Source organism: Pinus tabuliformis, chromosome 5_1 (genome assembly GCF_031772625.1).
Source record: "Pinus tabuliformis cultivar Carrire ecotype Pingquan chromosome 5_1, CPIR1, whole genome shotgun sequence".
Lineage (NCBI taxonomy): Eukaryota > Viridiplantae > Streptophyta > Pinopsida > Pinales > Pinaceae > Pinus > Pinus tabuliformis.
The window spans coordinates 161087213-161095686 of record NC_142305.1 but is presented as its reverse complement, the minus strand read 5'-3'; positions in this window follow the sequence as shown (position 1 = coordinate 161095686).

Sequence of the window (8474 nt, the reverse complement as noted above, 5' to 3'; positions counted from 1 at the left end):
TTGTTTAGGGCCTCAAAATGGTCTCAGAAGTTAAAGACTAAAAAATCCATAAAAAAAACTACCAAGAAGATAGAGAACCATTGATTCAATGGAATAGGTGCGTGGCCACCTATATCCACTTAGATTATCCCTCCATTAGGAAGCAATGATCCCCATTACATTAATTTACCTCATTAGATGGGGATTTTTTTCTAAATTTGGCTCCTAGAGAGCCACTTGCCTTGGAGAAGAAGCTAACCTACTTTCACAACCCAATAGAGTTGTATGTTCTATTGGTGGGTGTGTATCATCTCAATGTCCATGATTCGATCCAATGTAGCTTGTTCAATGTAATATAGACTGATTTATATGGGGGCCAATTTCTAGGTTGCCACCAAGGTGTCCAATACAGGGTGAAATATAGTCAAATAAACTCTAGATTAAATATTGTGTGTAAGCTAGGGAAAGGGAGAATACTCAGTTCAAAATCATTTTAATCCAAAAGCTATGGGGTTGTGTAAGACTCATATCATACTAGTTTAGGCTTCCATTGGGGGCTTATAAGTCACTCCTTATCTAAATGAAACCACAACTTATCACAAGCCTAAAAATTATGTGGGACTTGAGGCTGGTCAAGTTGCTACTTATACTTAGCATTGGCTTTCTACAGGATACCATGAACTTGCGATCCATTCAACAAATTTAGATGATCTATCTAAATTGGTTTCAACATTGGAGAAGTCTTTTGGTGAAGATGCAATGGACAAAGCTACATCCCATAGGGCCAATGGAAGGATTTGTTATAGCTATGATGAACACATAGAAGGCTTTCGTCTAATGTATGTTGATGCTTGGAGTTGTACATGTGCAAGAAATGAAAAATCATCTTATTGACCACTTATGTTTGTCCATCTATTTGGGGATGAAAGAAAATAATTTGGTTAAATTGATATCCATTAGAGACCATATGCTATACCAAAGGTACTGAGGAACCTTCTATTCCTATGTAAAGCAATGGTCTAAGGTAGCCCAAAATAAATCCAAGCACATTCAAAGAAGGGTTTAATGGTGGATTCAACTATAATTCTCTTCTTTCACTGTGCCATATGGCCATGTTAGGGAATCGATGGAAAACCACAAATAAAAAGTCATTATAATTCCTGGTGGAGGGTAAACCTAACATGTAATACATGTAGACTAACTCCCATGGCTTGTCTAGGATAAGTAGACTAGTGTACAACCATTTCTTCTTAATGACTAGTTTAACAATGATATGATATATTGATGCATGTCCTGTCGAATATTTGGATAGTAGAAATACTTTTGAGGTACTAATACTATCTTCTCCATTCCAAATTTCCTTGCCACTTGACTATAATCTGCTTCTAAAATTATCTTGGAATGCTTGCTTGAAGGAACACAAAGGTGGCCTAGGTAGGACAAGAGTGAATCATGGAGGTGGGCGTTTGAAACTTGTTTAATTGTGATTAATGTTTGTTATGTAGAAATGAAGTTAAGGTTACTATTATATAATCGTGGCCACCTAGAGGTATCATTCCCACAAAAGTTAAAGAACTATGTTTAGCACCACAACCGGGGGCCAATTGAGTCAGTTTGTAACATGGTTGGTATTTCCCTTCTTGTAAATGGTGCTCAAGTGGAATTTTTGTAGGTATGTGGACCATTTCTAATGCTGGTAACTTTGTAACCTCCCTCATCTATATATGAATTTTAAAGGCCCATGATCAATGTGGATGATCATATCCTTCCCTATAATATAATGCTTCCACTATTGGTATGCATGCATGACGGATTATGCCTCCTTCTCATAGATGAGGTATCTTTGAACAATAAGATTGCTTCGTAGTGATAGGGAATCTAATGTCCTAGCTGGGATATGAGTGCATCAATAAAATAGTCAAAGGCATTTGTCTCAATCTAAAATGGTTTTTGTAGGTCTAACAATGTGCAGATTAGTGCAAAGTAGAGGTGGTGTTTTAGATCCTTGAACACTTTCTATTGTGATTTAAACTTGGAATACTTTTCTTTGGCTCCACTCTATTCACTTAACTTAAGGGCCAAACTATATGAGAGAACCCCAACATAAACCTTCGGTAGAAGTTAGCAAAGTTGAAGAAGCCATAGAGCTCTGATAGGGTCATTAGGTCTGACCATCACTGAATGAATTGGATCTTGGCTAGGTATTCTTGCACCTCATTCTCATCCATTATATATCTTAAATATTGAATTCTCTACATGCTAAATTAGAATTTCTCCATATTGGCATAAAAATTGTGTTATCATAGGGTGCTTAAGACCTACTAAATGTGTTACAAATGTTCTTCCCAAGTTCTTTTCAAGATTGAGATTCCATCCAAATAAAAATCCACAAAAACGTTTGTGAAAAGCCGTAGGATATTATCCATCATCTCATGAACATTGCTGGAGCACAAGCCAAAGGTCATGCCTAACCAATCAAAAAGTAATTCTTTATATTTGAATATTGTCTTGCATACATCAAATTATTCAATTGGAACTTGGTGGTCTTGAGGTTAGGTTTCCTTGCCTTGCTCCTTTTCCTGCGAGTTAGGGCCACCTTTTCTAGGTTTTATTTGTGGTGGAGTTGTAGACCTACAATCTCACTTCTTCCTCTACTTCAACTTACGCCCAATTTTGATAGTATATCAATAAGTGGCTCTAGATGAGGAGATGCCAAGGAAATCCATCTCTATTTGGATGTACCTGTGTAGGCCACTACAATGCTTTAGAACTAGTTGCCACTTAGAGTCTATAGAACCAAGATTTGAGTGCAATGTGTTGAAAATATTATTGTACTCCAACACCATATAGTCTCTCTCCTATCATAGAGTTGTCCATCTCATGTATCGGTCATAATAGTTCCCTATAAGGTACAATTCCTCCTTGAGGTCATAAAAAAAGTTGTTTTAAGGAGGTCCTGTATTAAATATCATAGATTCATATTTTATATGTATCTCCTATTAATATTCACAATAATATTTGACATGGGGAAGGGATTTTAGGAGTGTAAAGTTGATATTTTTGTTGCTAGATTTTTTTTGATAGAGTAATAACCTTCTAATATATTTAACCATTTATCCAAAGAATTTTCATCTATTTTTCCTTTCATAAGGGGATATCAATGTCAAATTATACCTAAAAGGTTGTCATACTTTGAAATTTCCACTTGTTGAAGGTGCTTAAGCTACCGTTGGCAGCCATCGAAGTATTTAGGTGAGATTGTCCATCATACCACTCCTTTATCTCATGAGTTATTCTTTGAGAAGCAACTTGATAAGATCTCCTACCCCATCATCTATATTTTCTTCCACCATGGGATGTTTCATGGATTGGAGAGAATTATCATTCCCAGATGAAACTAGCTCAAGACCCAACTCTATGTACCTTGACCTTATCGAGGACATGCACTGAGAAATAAGAAGGAGAAAATTGATTTAATACCATTGATCTGGGTTGCATAAGGAATGGAATGGTACATCCACTTTCCAGGGGCACAACTTTTGCATACAATGTTCATGTGAGTGGCACAATAGTTTGTTGGAAAGAATTATCTAAGGATTACAACATTTTGTTGTGGACAAGGCATTTCATTGCAGCCCCAAGCCCCACAATGGAGAAAACAAATCATTTAGGGCCTCCAATTGGCCTGAAAGTTTAGGCCTTGAAAAACCATACAAAATTGCTAAGAAAATAGAGAATCATTGAGTATGTGGAAGAGTTGTGCAACAATTGATATCCACTTGGATTTTTCCTCCATCCTTAAGGAACAATGGTCCTCATTGCATCAAATTCCCTAATTAGATATCCTTGCTGAGTGAGGATTTCACCAACAATGTAGTTAGAGTCATTTGTCTCAATCTCAAATGGTTGTTGTATGTCTAGTAGGGTGAGGACTAGTGCAAATTATTGGTGGTGTTTTAGATCCTCAAATGCTTTTTGTTGCAATTGAAACCAATAAAATATTACTTCAACTACACCCTTGTTCATTGAAATTAAGGTACAAGTGATATGAGAGAACCCCAACATGAACCTTTGGTAGAAGTTAGCAAGGCCTAAGAAGACATGCATATTTGTTATGTTCATCAAGATTGGCCTATATTGCATATGATAGATCATAGCTAGGTCCACAAGCACCCCATGTTCATCCATGATGTATCCCAAATATTGAGTTCACTACATGGAAAATAAATGCTTCTCCATATTACTATACAACTTGTGTTGTCGTAGGCTACTCAAGACCTACTTAGTGTGTTGTAAATGCTAAGGATGAGGGTGTCATCCAAATATACAACCAAAAAGAGTTTATGAAAAGGAACAGGTTATGATCCATCATCCTCGTGAATACTGATGGAGCATTAGTCAAGCTAAAGGGCATGATCCACCACTCAAAAATGCCTTCTTTAGATTTGAAGGTTGCTTTCCATACATCGATTTTTTCAATTGGAACTTGGTGGTAGCCTAACATTAGACCAACATTAATAAATAACTTGGCACCCATAATTTAATTAAGAATATTGTCAATCTAGGGGGATCAAGTATCTACTCTTGATAGTGAGTTTGTTCAAGGGTTGTGTAATCAATACATAGTTTCCATGTCCCATCCTTCTTTTGTGAACAACATAATTATGCTTCCGAAGGGTGAGTAGCTCAGTCAAATGTGTCCCTTTTGGATGAGATCATGAATATAATTTTTTATTTCCTCATTCTCCAAGACTGAGTTCCTATATATTTGGGTATTAGGTAAAGGAGAACCATGTATCAAGTCAATAGAGTATTTAACCTACTAATGTAGAGGCAACCCCATAGTCTAATCAAATATATCTCTGTATGCTTCTACAATCTCGTCGACCTACTATTGTTGTGTAGAGAGCCTTATGATAAAGCTATGGTGGTTTTAGTGACCTTCCCTTTACCTTCTCACCAAACCATGAAGTGGACAAACTTTTTAGTTTGATAGATTATCTTTTGACATTGTTTTGTTAAGATTAATGAAATTAAGCTAGTTGGAACTACCTCTTGTACACTATCTGAGAGGAACAATGACATTATAGGGACATGATTCATAAAAAACATGACATTTTTGATGAATTATTTTATTACCATATAATTGGGAACAATATAGATAATCATTAGATTTTCAACTCAGGGCATTAATGTTTGTGAAATCTCATGCATAGTATATGCAAAAGTAATTTTTTTATTTAGTTAGTTGGAAAATTCTAATATGCTTCTAATATATGAAAGGAAATTACATCACTACACTAAAAATGGCCAAAGTTAACTCATTCACTCTTGGCAACAATCACATACTTGAACATCGATCATGCTAACTTTGTTGACACCAAGAAATCACCAGGAAGGGGAACCTTGTTGTCATCAAGAAATCACCAAGCGTGATTTGGGTGCTTCCTATTTCCATAAATCATTAGTCTCGTTGTTGGATAACTTGGATAGAAACTAATCTAGGAATTTAATTTCTTTTGTAGAAAGGAAATAAACCGTGCTTTGGAATAAAAAATAATTCAAATTGTAAAACTGATAAACACACTTATCCACGACTATATGAACTAGATTCTAAAACTTATGATTTCAAGTCTAATGTATGGATCCTCTTAGAGTGAAACCATCAATTACCTAGTCTTGTGATAACACTTCTTTTGTTCTTTTATTAGACTTGTAACCATTAGTGGTTCCAAATCTAAATTAAATAACAAATTTCTATAACCAAGAATTCTATAGGAAATGAAACAAATAAAATCCGAGAAGGAAATTAACACTAAGAATGAAAATAAATAAAATTGAAACTAGAACAAAAATCTATAATATACACAAAAAATACAAAGTGCCTCATCTTGGAGTGGCCCCCTACAAGGGTTTTCCCCTATTGCCATCTATGAAATCAAATTGACAAACACTATGTGGAAATCACGCACAAGAAAAATAACATCAATTGGATATATTACTGATAGAAAAATATTAAAAATGCCAACAAAAGAGCTTGCTGCTCTCAGTGTATTCCCCCCTTTTTCATAAGTGAATGACTATTTTTATATATGGAATGCTAGAAACATAGACACAAAAAATTAATAAGGAGTTATTAAAAACATATTGGATTCAAAGTTGTTGGGATGGATTTCTAAAATGAATAATGAAGACAAACATATATGTTTTGAGTATTCTTCCTTTATAAAATGTTGTTTTAGTTCTTTCCCATTAATGCTTTGAGTAGATATTTGGTAATCTGCTAATTGTCGTTTACTTGATTATTGGGTCTTGAAATCCATGGAATATTTCATTAATGAATTTCCAATGCAAATATTTCTCCCACAAATATTATGATGTTGGTTCCACGAAGCCCCTTTTGCATTGATGAGCTGAGGTTCCATATAAACAATGATGTATGGTTCCATAATAAGAATTCACTCTTGTAACTTTGGATATGTTGAAATCGTCATTCATGTTTTTCTTAAACAATTATACTTTCTAGGATATGTAAGATATCAAAAAATTGTATTGCATCTATGTGCCAACTTCATCATATATTCATAAAATTCTCACACTAGAGGCTTGGATTTAGAAGGCAAGCAATTTGTCTTCTATATTGCCTAGAAAATGAGCAATGTCAAAATGTCAACTTATAAATGTGTAACAACTTGTCCACATGTTAGCCATTACTTTAAAAGAAAATATAAAATATGCTAATTCTCCTCAATGTTAATCATAATTTGGTGAAGTACTAAGAAATGTAATTGGAAACACTTGAAGCTTAAATCCCACATACAATCATTGAAATGGGAAAACACAGGGTTACAAGCGAACATAAAGGAATTAAAAATAGGGAAAATAAGATGTTGAAATATAGTAATTTTGTGACTCACAATCCCCCCCAAATTAAATATGTTGCATGCCCTCTTGCAACCATCTACCTATATATTGACCAGGCTGTAAGGACACATGTTGATGTGATGAATGTGGATATCTTAGGCATCTACAACTTTAAGAATCCATTTATATGGGATGAGTGCCTTCCATATGTTTAAGTTAACTATAATAAATTCCTCCCTAGATCCATTGGCCATGACCATTTTTAGGTGTGCTTGTGGTTCTAGACATTTCCCTCCATTGATGTAACTATGCTCATTACATCTACATAGGAAGAGTCCTCCCATGCTCAAACTGATATAGATAGAGAAACCAAATTTTTTTATTAGATCCACCATGTTCAATAGCTTGTTCACAATATCCTATAAAAATCTAGTGCCAAGTATAAGCAATGACATGATCAACATTGGGTTTCACATAAGTTTCAAGTTGGTGATAAGGTGTAGTTACATTTGTAGAAAGAGAACCTTGCAGGCCCCCATAGGAAGCTCAAACCACTTAGATATGAGCCTTAGAACATCATAAACATTGTGGGTGAGAATTATTTTGAATTGAGTATTTCCCCTTGGCTTGTACTTAATATTTAATGTGGAGTTGTTTTGACCATATTTTCCACCTCTATTGGACACCTTAGAGGTGTATGAGTATTTGGCCCTTATAAACTCAATCCTAAATGCATTGAATTAATATATATTGGATCAAATCATAGACACCATGGTGAAGGGAACTTTCTACTAAAACATTCAATTTTATTGAGTTGTCAAAGCATGCTAGCTTTCTCACTAGGGAAATGGCTAATGAGGGGTCATATTTAATAAAAGTTTCCCCATGTGATGGAAGCACTTAATGCAATGGTGGCCATTTCTTCTTGAGAGGAGACAATTGATTTAAGTGGATATCAATGGCCACCCACCTTTTCCAATAACTCATAATGGACGGTTCCCCATCTTGCCAATTTTTCTCAAGTTTTCTAGGTCTTGATCTTTTAACATGTTTTTGAGGCTCCAAACAATTTTTTTTGGCCCTTTGATGGATTAGGATTGCACTAGAATTCATAATGCTTGGGTAATATTAGAAATATATTCTCACTGAGATCCTTCTAATGGGATATTGTGTTCCCCAAGAGGAGTTCATACGTGGACACTGTGACCTTGAGAAATTAACAAATGACAACTAGAATCCTTGAGGTCACATTCTTTTTTGCCACTTCATGTCTTAGGGTTAGGGTTTCATATATTTAGGTTTTTTGCCTCTTATGGTTTATTTATTTATGTTAAAAAGCCATTTGAAAACCTTATAATAAGAAGCTTTGTAAATATAATTATTAATTATTTAATTGACTTTATTAATTTGATATTTACTAATTAATTTTATTTTATTATTTAATTAATTTTTTATTGTAAATATGCTAAATATTTTATTTTAATTAATTAATATTATAATATAATAATATTTTATCAAAAACCCACCAAGTTCAAGCCCTTTGTATATATCAAACAAAACTATGCACTATTGTTATTATTATATTATATTTTATATACTATTTTTAATATTATATATTATTTTAATTCTAA